This window comes from Ambystoma mexicanum, chromosome 7p, assembly GCF_040938575.1.
Source record: "Ambystoma mexicanum isolate Mex_15411 chromosome 7p, UKY_AmexF1_1, whole genome shotgun sequence".
Taxonomy (NCBI): Eukaryota; Metazoa; Chordata; class Amphibia; order Caudata; family Ambystomatidae; genus Ambystoma; species Ambystoma mexicanum.
This window is the reverse complement of record NC_090939.1, coordinates 347,946,089-347,966,542: the sequence shown is the minus strand read 5'-3', so window position 1 is coordinate 347,966,542 and position 20,454 is coordinate 347,946,089.

Genomic DNA, 20,454 nt, shown 5'->3' with positions numbered 1-20,454 from the left:
TTACATGGATATGGTGGCTGGACAGTATTATTTCATATGCTGATGCACTTTGTGTGATGAGTGTGGATTTGGAGCTATCCAGTATTGCAAAGAGTGAGTGATCACGTACAATATTACTGAGGATCCCATCACAATTGTGGAACTTTTTTCAATGGCAAAGCCTGCGGCAGTGAGGGCTTGTTCACAAGTGTACTGTGCCTGCTTGACAGAATCGAGCGTACCGCTGTAGAACTCTAGAGGTTTGTGGCCCATTGAACTTTTTTGCATGAACAATGCTGTCATGAGTGTGCCGTTTGAGTGAGAGAAAATGTAGTATTCATGTGTGTAATCAGGGGTGGCAATGACAGGAGCTGTTGAAATCACCTTTTTTAGATCGTTATTATGTATCATTTCTGTTGTCCACTAAATTGTGTTGCCCTCTTTCTGGGCATCTTTGAAGCCTTGTAGGAGTGGTCTAATATAACTGCGTAGTGTAAGATCCAAGCTCTACAATAGTTACATTACCCCAGAAACTTTTGTACGTCTTTCACTGTGCTTGGTTTTGGAGTGGAGCGCACTGTAGCTGCCCTGTCTGGAATCATCCTCTTGCCATCCTTGAAGATGAGTTGCCCTAAGTACAGCACTTGCAGTAAACAGTATTGTAGCTTTTTCTTATCCACTTTGTACGCTTTATATGCTAGCAACTGTACCAGTGCAATGGAATCCCTTCACCAGCTCTGTTCACTGTCGCATCAGACTAGTAGGTCATCTACGTATTGAATGATCTTGCCTGGCACCTGAATGTTCCTTAGATCGTAATACAGTATCTTGTTAAAAATACTGGGGCTTTCACAACGTAAAGGACGTAAAGTACTGTGAAAGTGGATGGAGGGGCAATACATTCTTTAAGTATACCACTGTGAAATGGGTGGCTTCTTTGGGAATGCTATACAAAATGCATGCCGGGTAAAGAACACATGGAAACCTTTTCTGTACTATGTTGTTAAGGGGTCTTAAATCCTGAATCATTCTCCAACTGTTCCTGTTGCCTTTTTAATTGAGTATATAGCCATATCACATGGTAAGGGGAGGGCACTATTATCCTTTGTGGTAACAAGGCCTGTACAGTTTCCTGAATCCCTTCTTCTTCTTCTCTGGACAGGGGGTACTGTTTGACCTGCAGGAGTATTGCTCCTGGTTGGACCATTATCTTTACAGGTGTTACCTCTTTCAACATGCTTACATCATGCAGGTTTGTTGTCCACAAATGTGTAGAGACATATTGCAAATCACTTTCACTGATTGCGGGTGACTGACTGACAACAGCCAAGAGATGGCGCTGCACTTTCCTGTATCATACCGTTATGTCATTATGTCACAAGGTATACAATTCTCGAGGATTATTATTCCATAATTATTGTCATCTTTATGCTGCGGTACATTGGGGTCGATACACAACACAGTGCGCCATTGACACCCATGGGGGTCAGTTCCTAGCAGTACAATTATTTTAGCAGACACAAGCAAGCCTTCCAGATCTAATGACAAGATTGTACCAGAAACCACTTTGGGAAGTGCCACTGGCCGGAAAATGAATTCTGCAGGTACTCTCCATTCCTTCCTGGTAATCTGGGGGACAACTTGGGCAAGTACTCTGATACCATAAACAAACAAACAAATCTGGGTTGACAGGTGTGCCCCTTACTACAATCTCACTGGCCACAACATGTATTACCACCATCGCTCAGAGTGAGCACATACCAGGGGTGACGCAGACAATCCCCCTGTCTGTGAAAGATATTGTCATGTTCAGTTTGCTAAACAGATCCCTACCAAGCAAGTTGACAGGGGAACTCTTAGAGTAGAGGAGGAGTGTTTTTACAACTTTCCCTCCCACCTTAATGTCTTAATCCTTTGTGTATGAAACCGTTAAAACAGCCCCAGAGAATCCCTGCATGTCGAGATTCTTTCCTGATAACGGAAAGTTTCCTTCCCTAATGTATGACTTCTCTGCTCCCGAGTCTACCATAAATAAGAATAGTTTATTTCCTATCTCTGCCCCCATCAGTGGTTCCTCTTCTGGATGTCAAATAATTGACAGCATGGGACATGTAAGTGCTCTCTTTGGGCTGTCCTAGTCAGGGTAGGTGTCTGTCCCTGGGAACGAGAAGGGGTTCCCCCCTACCACCGTTTCTCCCTGGTATAGGGCTGCTTCTCCATTGGGCACACTAGCAAATGGGTGTTTGCTTTCTGTGGCTTGTTGGTTAGGGCGGTGTTGGTGTGGCTGAATGTTCTGTTGCTTTTGTGGTGGGTGGTAAGGGCTGGAAATTTGGAGAGGCAACTGCATATATGCCTGATGGATTTCATACAGGATTAAGGAAGGTCCCTGAACAGGCCCTTATGGGCTTCCTGGGTGGCAGTATCCATAGGGTTGTTGATTGTAATTATAGGTTCCTCCCTGTCTGCTGTAGCATTCCCTTGAAATGTGTCCTCACCAAACGACCAGCACTGCCCTGGCCTTGCACCCTTTGGTCTTGGTCAACCAAATCCCCCTCCTCTCTGCCCTCAAGACCCACCTCGTCCTTGTTGCAGCCCTCCTTGCTACTGAGGCACCGAAAAGTGTTGGTTTTCTCCCCACTGCCCATGTCCATTGTCTGCCCATACCGCTGCCTTCCTCGCTTGTGTTGCAACAGAAGAATACCCTTCCTATCCCATCTGTTCTGCAGGGACACTCCCGATACCGCTCCTACCTTCACTAATTTATTTTGTACTAGTTTTGCTTTGTCTGTGTGCCTCCTCTGAAGGGTTTCTTTCTCGCACTCTATGATACTTTCAATCTCAGGCCATCCCTTTGCCTACACCCCAGCTATCTTATAGAGCCCCTTCTGCACCTCCTTAGGCAATCATCTGTTTACAATCAAATATAATAAGGATGTGGATTGATCCTAGGTGCTGCCCATTTCTGCTCTCCTCATCTCTTGAATCCTAAGAATGTACTGTGCAGCTTCTTCCTCGTCCCCGATCGTGCATTGCAGTATGGATTGTAAATCAGGGGTGTCTGGGAACATCCGCCACAGTGCATCCCATACCCGCACTGTAATCTTACTGAATGATGCCCCGTCATGGGCGTCATTGCTCAGTGTCACTCTTGGGTATCCCGCTTTAACCCACACTGTCTCTGCCTGATCTCCGACTGCAGCTAGTAACAATCACTTAATGTCCTCTATGGCTAGGGGCATAACTCCATTTCCCCGCTCCTGCAGTGAGTTGGGGGAGTTTTTTGAGAATATTGTTTTTGTCCACTTGTGCCCAAGGGACATAATGGGGCATTTGTAGTTTCACCTTTGCTTTTCCACCATTAACAACACTTCCCCTTTTCCTTGCCAATGCTATCCTACTGAACCTTTCCCTTAATCATCCGTCCCATAGGATTTCTACTCTTGTTGTAGTCACGGGTTCTTGCTCTGCCCCTCCCTCTGTCTTCCTCTATGTCATCGAAATCACTCCAATATTTGTCGTCCCCTTGTTAGGACCAAACATTCTCATACCCCAGACTGTCTTTTTCTCCCTCCCGCACTACATGAACAGCTCTTATGGGTACACTGTCAATCCTGAACAAGAAGTCAACCAACTTCCATTTGTCCCCGGGTGGCGGTGTGGGTGTCACTGGGGGCAACATCGGAACCTCTGCCACTCATGTTGTTTCACAGGCCGCCCTCAACCTTGTCAATTCTGTATGTGTGGTGGCCAATGCCACCTCAAGGCCTGCGTGCTTACCCCTGTGTGGATGGACACCTCAGGGGGTGCAATATATGGTATGGGTGAGGCCATGCTTAGACTGGCCACCATCGTACCCCTGTACACATAGGTTGGGTTAGTGTATCCTTCTTCTGGTCATGTGGTGAGAGGATAAATCCCCTTATTCGTCTCCCCTCTGTTTCCTCAAACATTCTCCATAGGACCAATATCTCCCTTCTGTTCTGTAATGGTCTCCCCTTATACTTTGCAGTTAAGTACGTGGACATATGGCCCAAGGCGCACCTGTCAAAAGACCCCCAATCTGGCCAGGAATGGGGCATTCCTTCTCCTTTAGTCTCTGTCACCCATTGGTTGTGGTACTTCTTGATTGTCTAACAGAACAAGGCCAGGGCTTTACATATATGGTTTAGGGATGTGTCCGTCCCCATGGGTCTGCCCAGTCAGTATTGTTTGTCGGACATGTGCTTGTCCATCTTAACACAAAAATACAATTCATCCAAAATCACTTTAAAACGTATGTACTATTATCGTGTCTGTACTCTAAGTCAATACTATCAAAATGCTCATAACAAAAACATCATTGTAACCTTTTCTCCCTCAATCGATTCATCCCTAGAGCATCTTCATTCAGTCCCTTCACACTCACCTGATGCACCCACATGCACACACCATACACACCCCTACTGGGCCTCCTCCGTACATATAAGAAATACGCTAACAAAATAAATTAAAATAACACGCTAAAACAACAACTACTACTTTTCCTGAGCTCTCTAATTATATGGAGCTCCTAAATTTCCTCTTGTAATTCTTTCTCGCACTGGTCGTGAAAGTGCAAAGTGGCACCATCATCTGCCCTCCCTCGGAGAGGCTCCTGTATTACTTTTTCCTTATCCTTAATGTATCTTAAAAAATAAAATGAATAAAAATGGCCATAAAAACTTCCACAATCAACAAGACAAAATATGCTTTCACTTTCATTCACTGCGTGTTCACTCATTTCAAACTGCTCTACATCCCTAACCAAACGTGGTTATCCCTTGCAGGCTATACTCATGTGTCATGTTGTTCCAAAAGCCTCTGTTCATGGATAATCCACAACAGGCCTGTGCCTCTCCGTGGAGCCATACCATGCTTCAATGAGCAGGCGGGAACTCTGCAAAGACGGCACCCACAAGCCCCACTCAGCATACAGGTGTTGGGACTGGTCACCGCAGGTGGGCACAGCCCTTCAGGAGGGCCTCCAAGATACATCTGCAAGTAAAGGAGCAATGGTATCAGGTTGCAATGGTCACCAAATGAAGGTAAGGTAAGTCCAAAGGACTCTGCTGCCCCAGAGCACTCTAACTATTTCAGTTACAAACAGGGGCTTAAAAACCCTGCATGTGTCACAATAAACAGTACAAATGGGTGCCACCGATTGGATCCCTGCTCCATAGGGGATGACAGGCAGTAATTGGTTAGCTTGTTCCCGTCGGTCTGGATCCACGTGGTTCAGCAGGGCTCATCCTCGCAGTGAAGGTTGGGTCACACCTTAATTCATTGTTCCTGTCAAAACTAAACATGCTAAGCCTGAATATTAACTCATTGTTGCATGCTCCTGGGCGGCACGCGAAATGGTGCCAGTGGAGAGGGAGGATAAAATACGGTCACACTGACCCTCACATTCAGGGCTTCATTGAAACCACAGTTCCTGCACTCAAGATCTCCACCCCGAGTTTTGATCTTTAATGTATCCCTTCCTGTACCTCGTGTTACAAGGGATGTGTTTTCATGCTTGGAAGAAATACAACTGTGCATGCTTAGATCTTCTGGGGACACTTGATTTGTGTTGGGGCAGTGGGGTTGCTTGCTTATCAGGGAATGTACACGTGTGGGGGTGGGGACAGTGGTTTGCGGCTGGCTCCAGCCTGGCTAGTTGGGGGTTAGAGGCCTAATGAAAGTTTGGTGGAGATGAATGGGTGCAGCTTGGAGTCTGGTGTTATCTCACGCTCTTGCAGGGGGCATTCCTTTGGAAGATACAAAATATTTGCAACACTGGAAGAACGAGGGAGAAGTGGACTTCCATGGGAACGGGGCTCTGTTGAGTTAGTCTGTCTTGCAGGAATTAGGCCTAATGAGCAGAGAACGTGAATCATCTTATCCATTTTTGGGCCTAAAACAAGATGGAGTCATGGGCTATGGATTTCTAGTGCCACACATCTACCTCTATGCATTACAGGGCCTCTACAAGGTTGCTAATGGTGCAGATTACTCCTCCTTTGTACGTTATATCACCTCATATGGTGTTGTCCTTAGCTGGAAGCACCTAGGGGGTGGTATAGGCTCATTTCCATCCCACCAATACTCCTTTGGGACCGAGGATCCCATCAGCTGCCTTGCAGGCCATACAGAACAATGTTAAACCTTACCTTTTGAGGGTCACAGTACTATGTATGTACTGCAAAACACCAATCTGTACGGAGGATGAGTTTTGTACTGCTTTAGAGGCCACGGTCAAGGAGCAAGAAAAACACTACCCCTTATCTTAAATTTAAGGCCAGCCCAACATCTTTCCCTGCCCACCTGCCCCTCCTTCTCTGTAGTTGGTGCCGCTTCCCTCCCTTCCCTCCATTTCTTCCTGTTTCTCCTGAAAGGAACACAAATAATACAAAACCAAAAAAATACAAAAAAAGCTTCCTTTCAGGAGTCACATTTCAAAGTTAAAAAAAGAACTGAGACACAAACTCACAGGAACCTTTGCAGCATGCATAGTCCGTGGACACCTAGAAAATTGCAGGCATGGGTTGTGGGAGTGAAAACCATTTGAATTGTTTTTTGCGCAAAAATTGTGTCTCTTAAAAGAACCTTTTTTCTTTTTTTAACTTTCATATTTTTGTATTATTATTTTGTTTTATATAGTAACCTAACAAAGATTCGACACACAGTAATTATTTTGTGTACCTTTCACAAAAAGTGGTTTGCATTTTTTGGGTATTTTTCATTTTTATTTAATGCAACTTTTAACAAATAGTTTAATCCATACTTTGTTGTTCACAAAAACTGCTTCAATGCATTTTGAACTTTTACAGAAAACTCTGATTGTCCAAATCAGTTAGATGGGCTCCATCTCATGAAAAGATGTCATCTCACAAAAAAGCACACACAGCTTTATTCAAACTGCACCTTGCTTTTTCGATTTGCCAAAAAATAAATGCAACCATATTTGTCTCTGAGCAATACTACAAAACATAATTTTCGAATTTGGTAAAATGTCTGTCAACTTTCCAAATGTATCCTCATTGCAAACTGCAATGAAATTCGGGTAAGGTACACCAACCTGTTCCCTCCAGAATGGAGAACAATGATGTCTGCATGTTTTAAATGAACCATTTTCTTACACAACTAGACTTAGTCAGCCCACTTCATTTCTCACACTCCATACCATGACACTTCAAATTCATGAATCCAAGATGTCCATCCAAACCACGGTGCTCAGAATAGACCTTCAGCCAATGGATCCAAGAGTCCCCCAAAATCCATACACTGCCTCCTCAAAGACATAGCCATGGCCATCTTCAGTGCTCTCATCAAACAAAACATCTGCAACACTCTCTTCTTGTACACCACACCCAGGAAACCTGATTGGCTAATCCCCAAATGTCTGTCTAAATCAAAGGGGTTGGGCTAGTTTTAACTCAATTTTAGTTATTTATTCTTTATTGTTGGCTCTGAAAAGAACCTTTATTTTTTTGGGTGGGGTTTGTTTACAAACACCGTTTTTCTCTTTTCTTGCTTTAATGTACACTAGTACTGTACCCTCTACATCTTGTCTTCCAATTTTCTTGCAAGAACTATTTCTATGCATTCCTAACATTGTAGAGAAAAATCACATTCAGTCATTGGTGAAATGAACTCCATCTTCAATTATTTTTGCAGCAGGAAACAGTTCCAGACTTTTTATATAAATCCTTTGGGGCGAACTGCAAATACATTGCAGTCACATACCCCAAACTCTTCCCTCCACCATGCACAACTATAATGTATGGACATTTGCAGCCTGATTCATGGAATTATTTGAGCCAAAAATGCAGATTTGCGTGCCTTTCTGCACGAAAATCCCTGTTTGAAGTATGTTTCAAGTGTTTGAAGGAATCAGGCAGGTAAAGTGTGCCATAACCTGACAGAATGACAGCAAGCATGCCCAGTTTAACTCACAATCTGCATGCTGCAAAGGTTCCACCTCTTGCAATCCAATACTTCCACAGATGCCAGGAATTTCAGCATACACCTTCAATGATTGGATCCACAAATCTCCCAAAATCAACACACTCTGCCTCCTCCAAGATATAGCCATAAGCATCTTCAGTGCTCTCACCAAACAAGACTCCTTTTACCTTCTCCTCCTGTACACCACACCCAGGAAACATGATTGGCAGATCTCCCAATGTGCGCAGACATCCATGATTGTCTGTGGTCTCCGCGGTCCCCTTTCTATGCCAGACACCCTTAAAATTTTCTTCGAACAGCGTAGTACAGGGCAGTACATATAATTACTATATAATTACTATACACATATTACTATAATGGTTGTGGCCAGTGGCCAGATTATTGGAGCCATAGTGTATGGCCATGCCCCCAAGAATATAACCACCAAAATATAATAAAAACATATAACAATTACATAACAAAACTCACCCTGAACACCCTGCCCTTGAAATTATGTCCGCCGACACCAAAATTGTCTGTGGACAGCGCAATACTTGCATGCCTTTTTTCCATCTATAAAAAACAGACCGATATGATCTTTATTCCAGTCCTACACCCATTCCAGGCCTCTTTCGGCCACCAAATAACCCAAAATGTGTTTTCCAGATGTTATCACCCCTGCACTATCCGCAGACATCAGCAGCTGTTGGCAAATCCTACATGGCAACCGTTTCAAAATATCTGATGCAGCTCATGTTTTTCACCATCCAATCAGTGGGCACGTCCGATGTCCACGGACATCACATCGCCCCCTGAATGGGCCAGAGGGGTGTCCACACACTGAATAGGAAAGTGAGTATGCAGACCAAACCCAGATATCAAACATTTTTTGGACCTACTTTTTGGCTGTTTAAAAAAATCTACTGGACATATTCACACCCAATATATAAAAGCAGCTGTTTGGGCTGTAGGAATGAGCAATTCTTTTTTCCATTGTGTCTATGAGGAACACCCCACATTTTGGGACCCCCTATAATTTTGCCCTCCCCTTGATGAAACCTCACCAAACTTCACCAAATCAATCCGAGGGGGGCATATATTTGTATTCCAAAGTTTGGTGAGGATTTGTCCGGGGGGGGCAAAGTTATGAGCTGCCCAAAAAGTGTTCTTTCTATGGATTGAGCTACTTAACAATGACTACACAGCTGCTACCGCAGGCCGTGTAATATAGTATGGCTTTCGCCTGGAAGGTTTGCAAAAATGTTATCGTCAGAAAAGGAGGTCACTCCAGTGAGGCCCTTTAAGAGGTTTGCAAAATATGCGTATCTCCTGGAATATGGCCTTGAAAAACATCCGCACCATTTGGTTGCAGGGGTTGGATGTATTTGAACGGTCAAGGGTTTCTGATGGATACCTTGCGATTAATTTGATAATTCAAAAAAGTGGATTTGCCACACACTTTCATTTGAAAGTCTGTTTCAAATGCAATTTTTATTCATTGATCAATTGTTTCATGTGGACTCATAGCCCCAATTATGGTCAGCCGACATGTGTTTCGACCGTGTGGGTCTTTATTAAGGCAGGTGGTATGAAAAAAGATGAAAGATGCCCCGAAAGGGGTAGGGTGGTGAAAAGCGGTCAGTCCTATGGATGACGGCTGGGCTTGAATTTTGCCCTTAAGTAAATCAGGACGCCGAAGTGCATCTCGGTCTGATATCCAAAAAGATCAGTCGCGCTCGAAACACGTGTCGGCTGACCACAATTGGGGCTATGAGTCAACATGAAACAATTGATAAATTAAAAAATTAGGAATTTTATGCACAAAGAGCAACTTATCTGATTTTAAATTATTTTGTAATTTTAAAACTAATGCGAACGTAGTGATGTTTTCATAACTCTTAGAATGAATTATGATATGTAAACTGGAATTATGATATGTAAACTGCACTGTGTTATTAATATAAGTAACTTGTAATTCAATTAATGTTTTGCACACATTTTATTTAACCAGATGCATGGAATACATTGTTTTTAAAGATCTTTCAACTTATCTTATTATGTGCATTAAGTAACAACTTATTAAGTATATGTGTGGAGATAAATGTTATGTTTGCATGGCATGACATTACAAATGCATTTGATATGGCTAATAGTAACGAAATACGGGTACAATTTGTAAGCCTTTCGCAGTAAGGAATGTATTTAGCACAGGGAAATATTTTATAAGAGATATAGGGATCCAAATTTCATTTAGTTGAGTATGGGCAAACAGAAGCCAGTGGGTAAGAGGAATTACCAGGTAGGCAGTACCCTGAATTTGAAAACAAGGAGCTAGGATGGGGTATACACAGGGTAGAGCCTGAATGGGAAATATACACCCAGAATCTATAAATGACCCCAGAGCAGCACTCTCTGGCCATGTATAGATGTTCATGGAATCAGGCTACAGCTGTGAGTTAGTAGTGTGCAACAAATGTAACATTGCACCAGATTCATAGTGTATCTTTTTTTACCACTTTATACTATGTATGTTATGTAAACATGAATGTGATGTATTGTTTAATATCTTATCTTTACTTTTGTAAACACACAAAGTTAATAATACGTTGCTAGTATTGTGTGGCACCATTTGCGCAGAAGTCCAAAGTAGGTGTTGGTCGTTGTTAGTTTCAAAGAAAGCAGGTACTATAAATAGGAGCTAAATAGTCAGGGAAAACGCATTAGTGTGCCGAAAGGCCAGATAAGGGTGAAGCCGCGTTTGTTAATGTTAATGTTAATGGACATTTGTACCGCACCCTATCACCACCGGAGTGGTCCCCTGGTGCTCTGGCGGCTCTGAAAGAGGAGGGGAGGTTGAGTTAGTGGGAGGAAGCAGGAAAAGTGCAAGGGAGCAGTGATGTGCTGTTGGCGGCCTCAGCCCGGTGGGTCCGTTGGCTGGGCCTGGGGTGTTTGCAGCCGGTAGTCATCGTGTACTGTTGTGAAATACTATGTGTGTTTTTGTTTTGTTGTTGCGATGTAGTGAAGTTTGTGCATTTTTTTGTGCTGTAGGGTTTGGTTGTGTTTGGTTTGGAGTTTGAGAGGTATATGCAGAAAGGGAAATTGTTAGTAGGGTTGGTTAGTTTGCGTCTCTATCCTGAATTGAGGCGCTCGCCTTGCATAGTCTCCCCTGATGCGGCTCTGTCCTGATCTGGGTCTGACTGGCATATAAGGTGCCTTACTCCTCTGGCCCCCACCTCTAACATGATCTCTCATAGCTCCCCTTATCCTCCCTTCATACTCCTGTGGTCAGTGCACCTGCCAATGTCAACCTCTCAGGTCATGTGGTGATTGCCAATATCTCAACAATTCCACATCACTGTGGTGCCTGGCGGTAACTTGGCGGTAACTTAGGGGCGGGCGAAAGTGATGGTGGGATTGTCTGGGGTAGTTGACTCAGTTTCCGTGCGTGCCGCCTGTGTTCCAGTCTATCTGGTGTCAGCCATCCAGGTGCCGTGGGAGTTACCCTCTCGGGTCGGGGATCTCCGTGTCCTTTCCGGTTTAGTCATCCTTTTTCCAGTTTTGGTGTCCAGATTTAGTCTGTGGCGTTGAAGAGCCAGGTTTTTAGTGATTTCCTGAATTTTAGGTGATCTTCAGTGTTTCTTATTTCTTTTGGAATGTTGTTCCAGGTTTTTGCGGCTAAGTGGTAGAAGGAGGTGCTTCCAAGTTTTTTCTTAAGGTATGGTTTGAGTTCCAGGCAGATTTCATTGCTTGATCGGAGGGGTCTCGTTGGTTTGTATTCTGTTATTTTCTTTTGTAGGAATTCTGCTCCTTGTCCGCTGATTGCTCTATGCGTTATGCACATTGTTTTGAAGGTGATGCAGTGTTTTACTGGGAGCCAGTGTAGTGTTTTTAGGGCTGGAGTGATGTGGTCTCTTCTGGATAGTTTGAGGAGTAGTCTTGCTGCTGCATTTTGGATCTGTTGCAGTTTCTTCTGGAGGTATTCTGGTATTCTGAGGTAGAGGCTCTTTGCATAGTCGATTTTTGACATGATTAGGGCGACGATAGTGAGTGTTTTGTACGTGAAGGAGAGGAAAGGTAGAATACTTCTTGCTGTGTGGAGGAGGAAAAAGCATTTTTTCACTGTTGCATTTATTTGTGGTTCCAGGGTTAGGGTGTTGTCCATTAGGACTCCCAGATTTTTTACTACCTTTGATGGTGTTGTTGTGTTTCCCATTTCCATAGGCCCTGGGATGGTGGTTTCGTTCTCCTGGTCTTTGGATACGATCATGATTTCGGTCTTTCCTGAGTTGATTTTCAGGTTGTTGGCATCCATCCAGTTGTAGACTTCTTTTAGACAGTCGGTTAGGGCTGAGTGGTCGGCATCGGTGTCTTTGATTTTGTAGATGATCTGAGTGTCATCTGCGTAGTTGTAACATGTAATGTATTTTTTGAAGATTCTGATGACCGGAGTCTGATAGATGTTGAAATATAGTGGAGATAGTGAGGATCGTTGTGGCACTCCACAGTCGTTAATTCATGGAGTGGATTTGAAAGGTTTTATCCATAAGGTTTCTGTTCTGTCTGCTAGGAATAATTTGGTCTAGCATAGTGCTGTGTCTGTTATGCCTATGTCTTCTAGTCTTTTGGTCAGGGTGTCGTGGCTAACTGTGTCAAAGGCTGCAGAGGGGTCGAGCAGAATAAGGGCTGAGGTAGTGTTTGAGTCTGTGTTAGTTTTGAGGTCGTCCCAGATGGATAGTAGTGCTGTTTCCGTTCCTCTCGCTGGTCTGGTGTTTTTCTACGTGTTCTTGGGTTAGTTTATATATGTAGGTTTCTAGAAGTTTTGCTGGGTAGGGGGATGTTAGAGATCGGCCTGTAGTTGGAAAGGTCATCTACGTCGCCACTTGTGTTTTTCAAGAGTGGCTTGATGTATGCTGATTTGAATATCTTCGGCACAGTCCTGTTGAAAGTGATAGATTTAGAAGGTTTCTGTAGTGTTCTGCTGGCAATCCTTGCACGAGGATTGATTTGTAGATGTCTGAGGGGCAGGGGTCCATGGGTGTTCCCGCTTTCTTGCTTCGTTTAAGCAGCATTGCGAATGCCTCTGCTGATATTTCAGGAAAGCTTTGGAGTTTGTGCTGTGGTTCCGTGTTAGGTTTGTTGGGTTGTGTGTTGTGGTTGGTTGGTCGCTTTTGAATGGTTTGTCGGATGTCATTGATTTTTTTTTTTAAGTGGTTTGCCAGATCGTTGCATAGTTTTTCTGATGGGGTTTGGGTGTTATCGCAGCCTGGCGGGTTTCTCATTTCTTTAATGATGGTAAACATTTCTTTTTGTGTTTTGGTGGCATTGTTGATTCTGTCATCGTAATGTCTTCCCTTTGCCTTTTGAATTTCCTTCTTGTATGCGCAGATTTCTTTCTGGTACAGTGTTTTTTTTTCTAGGTTGTATTCTTTCCTCCATTCCAATTCCATATTTTTGTTTTTCTTTTTCATGTCGTTTAATAGTGGGGTGAACCATTTTGCCATTGCTCTTTTTTTGATGGGGTGAAAGGTTTTTCTGGGGCGATCTTGTCTATTGTATCCGCGATCCATTTGTGCAGTATCTCTGCTTTCCCGTCTAGATCCGCTAGCTCCAATTCTGTAGTTAAGGGGTTTGTTAATTCCAGTTGTTCGAATAGGTTGCTTTCTTTGACGTGTTTCCAGTTTCTTTTGGTGGTGGGTGTGAGTTTCGGATGTTGGATGTAGGCTTGGGTAGCCAGAGTGATCACGAATGGGATGATGAGATGGTCGCTCTACAGTATTTGTATCGGAGGTGCCGTGGTGATGTTTTTCTTTGGTGAAAATTGCGTCTAGGGTGTGTCCTGCCAAGTGCGTTTCTCCTTTGACTAGTTGTCGCAGTTTCATGGTGCTGCGTTGTTCAATTAGTGAGTTTTGGGAGTTAGCATGGTTGTCTTCAAACCAGATGTTGAAGTCCCCCAGGGAGATTAGGTGTTCGTGGTTGATGGCTAAGTTGGTGATGGCTTCTATGAAGTTATCGAGGAATGTTGCATCATATGTTGGTGGTTTGTATACCAGGATGAATGTGATGTTGGTTTTTGGGCTCGCTGTTAGGTGTATCACCATGGTTTCGCAGTTGAGGATGTTGAGTGGTTTGTCAGTTTTTATTTTCAGGTGTTCTTTGAATGCTATAGCGATGCCTCCCCCTTTTTTTTTTTTACTGTTTATTTGTAGGCATTTGAAGTCGGTCAGAAGGCAGCTATGGAGTGTGATTTTGTAGTTGTCGTCCAGCCATGTGTCTTTGATGAACAGGATGTCTATGCCGTTGTCGTCGAGTAGGTCGAAGATCTCTGTTGAGTGTTATGACAAGGATCTTGTGTTTATTAGATTGCATTGAAGTTTGGAGGTGTTGTTTGGTTTGGGCTTTGTCGAGGTCGTCTTCTGTTCGGTGTTGACGTTTCCTTCCTGGTCGGTCACTTGTTGGGCTGTGGGATTCGGGGTGTTGGAATCTTCGAAGAGTTCTTCTGGGTTTTGTCTTGGGTTTTTTTGTGTTAGCATCGCGTTCGTCTTCCGGGAGTTGTGGTTGTTGATGGGAAGTTCCTCTTGCTTTGGTGATGTAGGGGGTTATTGCGTCGGTCGTCTGTTTGTTGTTTGTATTGGTCATCCTTCTTCTACTCGCTTGTGTTATGTTGTTTGATGTTGCTGCTTCTAACGTTGGGTTGGATTGCTGTGGTGGCCAGTTGTCTGCGAGGTATGGAGTTAAGTAGAGGGATTTTTCTCTTCTCTCAGAGTTGCTTCGGTTTGTGTTCCTGTCTGTGGGGGTCCAGTCTACAGTTGTTGTTCTAAGTTGCTGTTCTGGAGTGTTTGTTCTTTCATCTCTTCGTCTTTTCCTTGGAATGGGTCGTTTGCGCGGCATTGTCAGATTGAGAGTTGTTTAGTCTTTGTTTGGTTACGTCTAGTTGGTCCTGCTTTGATCTGGTTGTCTTGTGGTCTTGTGGTGTAGTGGCGGGTGAGGGGGAGTCCGCTAATAGTTTGGGCTCTGTCTGTAGGTGGTATTCTGGCTGGAGTTGGCGACTCATTCAGCCGCTGTCCTAGGAGGGGAAGGGAGTGGTAAGGGTTATTAAGTTGGGTGTTATCGGTGTCTCTCTTTACTGTCCGTCTCCCTGAGCGCGGTTCATTGTGGTGAGCAAGCTGTGTGGGTTGGGAGGGGTATCTGCTGGTTGGTGGGTGGTTTGGACTTTCACCTTGTGATGCGAGAGGCCCTAGTTAGAGTGACCACCCACCGTAATTCACTGGTGACTTGAGAGTTAGTTAAATTTGCTAGTAGGGTAGATTTGAGATACCTGTATAGTGGGAGAGAGGCCTATCAATGCGGTTTGGAGATCCTCAGTGCAATTAGAGCACATTTGCAATGTTATATAGAGATTGAGCATTACAGATTTACCATAACGGCAAACTTTGACTGATATATTCAAGAACAGAAGAGCACACAAGCCTCAGAAGAAGAGCAGTGGCTCGAAACACGTGTTAGGCTGACCTTCAGTTCAATTAATCGCATGCAACCACGCATTGAACATATTGATATGTGCACAGTGTGAATGTATTTGTCTTTATATGGTTCCCATATTGTGGAGTATTCGGCAAAATACCCACGCCATACACTCAACTGCTGCCAATTTCACTAACTAACTGGTGTACACACACTTGGGTCTCTAGCCTTCTTCACAGTCCTTTTTTTGTTTCAAGAAGCATCTTCAACACATGGTAGTGCCTGCAAATCCTGCTGTGCTTCAAAAGTTTGAAATGATTGCATTGCAATCTGTTTGTTCTTTCCAAGTTATTGTTAGACTGCAAACAATACATATCAAAACTCCTTAAATAGTAATTATTGCAATGTATGAAAGGCAAAGTTGTGTATTTGCCTCTCAATTTACAAGAAAATGTAAACACTCTGGAAATGGAGCATGACATTTGTGTTTCCTTGCTTGTTTTAGTAAACGGTGATGCTCCACAGGACAACAGAGTTTGGCAACACCTTATAGATATATCAAATGTAAAGTGAGCTTTAGAGTTTCTAGTGAAACACAAAGATCTGTATAAATGTACCAGATGTGTCCATACTTGATGTTGAAACAATAAATAAGAACAGTGACGGTTAGTTTCAACGTATAACTGTTGCAGAAGGGAATAGTTTATATGAGCATTACACTATTCATCCTCTGCACTGACAAGAAGTTATGGGTGACAGTCTTGAACTATATTAAATTAAGCAAACAAAAGATGTCCCAGTCAATGTCTTGGAAAAAACATAGACACTTTTTGTTTCCCTATGCTTTTTCCCACTGGAAAAGGAGGCAGATTGGATGATCGGAAAGTCCCCATTTCTTCCTCGGAATACCGTTGTACACATACATATTCTGAAGATTCCAGATTCCGCACCAATATCGAATATCTTCTTCACTTACTTTATGAAAATTCATTTCCAAAACTGTGCTATTCTGTTGCTCATACACATCAGACAGGAACTAGATTTCTAAATGAAATGCTGCAACAGGTACAACAATACATTGATGTTCTAGAAGAAAAAAATACCAATATCATTGCTATCATGAGAGGAACTAAGCAATATTGGTATAGAAGACATTCTGAGGTTAGATGCATGCTCTGAAACTTGGCATCTCCAACTTGGTTTGTGACTTTAAGTTGTGCCAAGTATGGCTGGGATGATCTTGCAGAGTGGATTCGAGAAAGTAATCCAACTATGAAGGTATTGTACTCATGACACCAGTGGAATTGTATGCCATGGAACCTGTTTGTGTATCTAGATTCTTCCATCATTGATTTTTCGCATTGTAACCTTTTTATGTAACCAAGAAAATTGTCCACTAGGCACTGCAGAACATTTATTTTGGAGGAAATAGTACCAGGCACATGCAGCTCCACATATACATTGGCTTTTGTGGATTAAAGCCACTCCTCACTTTGGTAAAGACAGTGGGCCTCATTACGAGTCGGGTGGTCCAGAAATAACAGTGCTGGTAAACCCGCCGCCACTGTTATTTCCAGACCGCCTGATCTCGAGTCCTGCAGGTGGGAGGTGGCATTCCCGCCAGGTCTGACCTGGTGGGTTTAACACTGCCCACCTGCAGGCGGACAGGGAAACACCGGCACCATCAAAATGGTGCCGGTGTTTCCACTTCTCCATTCCCATTGAGTCCTGGGAATGGGGATTTACCGAATTCCGCCTCCGGAATTCCCTTGACACCAGGGTCGTAATGCCCTGGTAATTCCGGGAGTCAAGGAGGCGGAATGGTAATACGAGTCCGGCGGTAACCGAGCCGGAAAAACCGGCAGGTTGCCGCCGGACTCGTAATGAAGCCCAGTGATAGCTCTTTGATGGAATTTATAGAAACATATTTTACTTGTTAATGCTGATCTGCGTTACAAGGTTCATAGAACAAAGTGCACAAAAAAGGTATACTATGCATGTGGTGCAAAGTTACATTTGCTGAACACGTGTGGAAAGTACTGTCAATGAACATATAAAAGTAAATACAGGTACTACTATACGTGCAGATTTGGATTTCCTAGGCCTTTTTCTCCAGTTAGTCGATCAAATAGTCTTTTCACATCTGTTCGCGCCATGCAACTGGCAGGTCACCGAGAAACGTAAAAAGAGATAATGAATTCCAAATTGTTAATGATTACAATCCTGTCATGGCTCAGCTTTGGAATGCTAATACTGATACACAGTATATTGCAGATAACACAATAGCAGTTGTTTGCTACATTACAGCATGCTTGACAAAAGCTGAAAAGTGCAATGCAGATGAGGTGTGGGCTCACATATAATCAGACAAAAGTCTTAGTCAGAAACGACTACGCTTTCAGTCTCAAAAATAATCTTACACAGAGAGTGTGGAAGATACCCGGCTGGAGATCGGCAAACTACTTTGCCTCTGTATAGATATAGCATATATATAGCATCAATGTACTATGGTTGAGTCTTCGCCCAGCTATTACTAGAGAACGGGTTCTGAAGCATTGGACTGAAATTTAACAGTTAGCTGAAAGAGTACAGAGATTTTTAAAAACCATTTGATAGATACTTACTATCCAAAATGGTCTTCAAAATATGTGACTGTATGAAGTAGCAGAACGCTATTCATACCGGAATGTGGAAGCAAACAATGGTAGAGGATGATTTAAAGTATGGAAGTACTGATTGACTTGTGAGACATGGAAAGCTAAGTCTTGTTAATCATATGAAACTGTACTGCCAAACTGCAGAGGTAAAGGAAATATTTTATTTTTGCCATGGGATGCAGAGTGATATGTTCGGATGCTTTGGAATGTTTGAACAATTACTTCTTGCAAAAAAAGGAAATATAGAGTATGCACAAATGTTAAAAAAACAATTGAATGGGTTTGCTTGAAGACAATATGAAAACAGTCTTAGAAAGTAGACTGGTTTCTTACATGTTCCATACAGGTTACACTGGGTGATGTCATGTTGAATCGTTAAGAAAATAACATTCTTTGTGTTGCTTTGATGTGTACACTCACAGGGCCTGATTCATGTAAGTGTTTTATAATGGGGCAATCCCTTAGGAAAACGTTCCATGATTCGGGCCCTTAGAGTGTGACAAGTTCAACTCTATAACAATGCTATCTGTGAAGCAAAACATTATAGAGATTAAATTGTGTGGTGTTCTATATGGGAAGCTTATGCTTATGCCACTAGAATTGGATGCAAGAGAAAAAGCACGATTAACGCAATTGGAAAAATCAATGAAAAAAAAGCAGGTCTGGAGTCAGTTGTAAATGCACAGGTAATGTTAAAGCAGAACCTTAATGGAGAAATTGATCTGATGAATGGAGCAATGGGGAGATTGGCTGCACTTGTAACTTTTCCACACAATACAAACGTAGAACATATTGTGCTGAAGTGTGATTGTGTACAAGAACCTCACTTGATATCTCATGCCTCTGCATGTTTCATAATCTTAAAAGATATGTTTGTGAAAAGAACACAATTCCCAGTGTGCCCTGCATATTCAATAACTGTGCATAAATCTCAGGGGGGTCATCACGAATTGGGCAGTAACTCTTAAATGCGGTGGTAATGCTATTACTGCCACATTTAAGGGTCTACCATATCATGGGTTTGGCTGGATTTACCCGCAGCTCTGAGCTGGGAGAAATCCACTTGGAATTTGCTGATTTTTGGCGCTATTACTGCACGGTAATACCACCAACAGTATTCACGCTGAAATTCCCCATTGGTCCCAATGGGGAATTCCCGAATGGTCCCAATGGGGATTTCTTGTTACGACAAACCCGTGATCCAGCACTAATAGTGCCAGACCAGCTAGTGGTAGCGCTATTAGCACAGGCGGTATCCTGGCGGGAATAGGGCCAACACTCATGAAAAAATGTCTTCAACAGTAGGCAACAACCTATTTGTGGAACTTCCCAGTGTTAAAGTGTTGGTAGATGAAAGAGCACACAACATATATTCATCAATGTTAATCCGAAATGTAGTAGCTGTATAAAGTGGAAGAGATACATTTTTTGAAAATATTCAAGAAAATACTGTGGACTTTTTAATGCATATTTTTGAAGTGTTAGTGAAGGAAACAGTATGTGTAGATAATTTAATAGGAATCACCTATGAGTGGAACCATGAGTGTCCACAATGTCATAAACAGCAAATTATTCAAGATCATATGAAAAGGTTTTAATATCTTCCATATAAGCTTACCATGATATGAGATGCACTGAGCAGGGTTTTGATTTACAATCATCACTGCACAATCTAGACTCTAATAACTAAGTTTTAGTTATGCTGCAAAGATATACAACGGGTGGGAGGAGGATCAACACTCCCATTTTATAATTCAAACGGGGAGATATCAATTAACAAAAGGACATTTAAAACATGTTCAATTATATTTCATGAGGGTGTATCCATTCATAGTGGACATTTCACAACATGGGTGCATACAGAAGTAGATTGGCTTGTGTGCAATAACTCTATGGTATCTTCAAAGCCAGATGGCCTAAGTGTTTGAAGAATGCCTATTTAATCTTATTAGAACCAAAGTTGTAAACTATTTCTGAATATCCATTGACAATATAAATACACAGTATGTTAAAATGATACATAGATAATAGCACATTTGTAGAAACTACTAGTCATACACTTAGTCGTTTGCAGTATAATGTCACTCGGAAACAAATGTGTTCAGTAGAACATCAATATCCTTGAAATTATAAAAACAAGGATTCTGGATTCTTCTACTTCTGTTTCATTATGTAAAACACTATGTATATTTTTACAAATAAAAGTGCTTCAGGTTGTAGGAGTGGTTCCATGTACATTACTTCGACTGTTGGGGTGTGTAGTTTCAGATAACTATTTACATATCAAACAAGTAAACAGTAGTGAAGAGAGCTAAAAAGAAAGTATTTGGAAAGACGACAGCTGTAAAAGAAAGTATCAAATTTGAAGTATAAAATGTAGAATATTGTCATTAACTTCTTATGTCTGTAG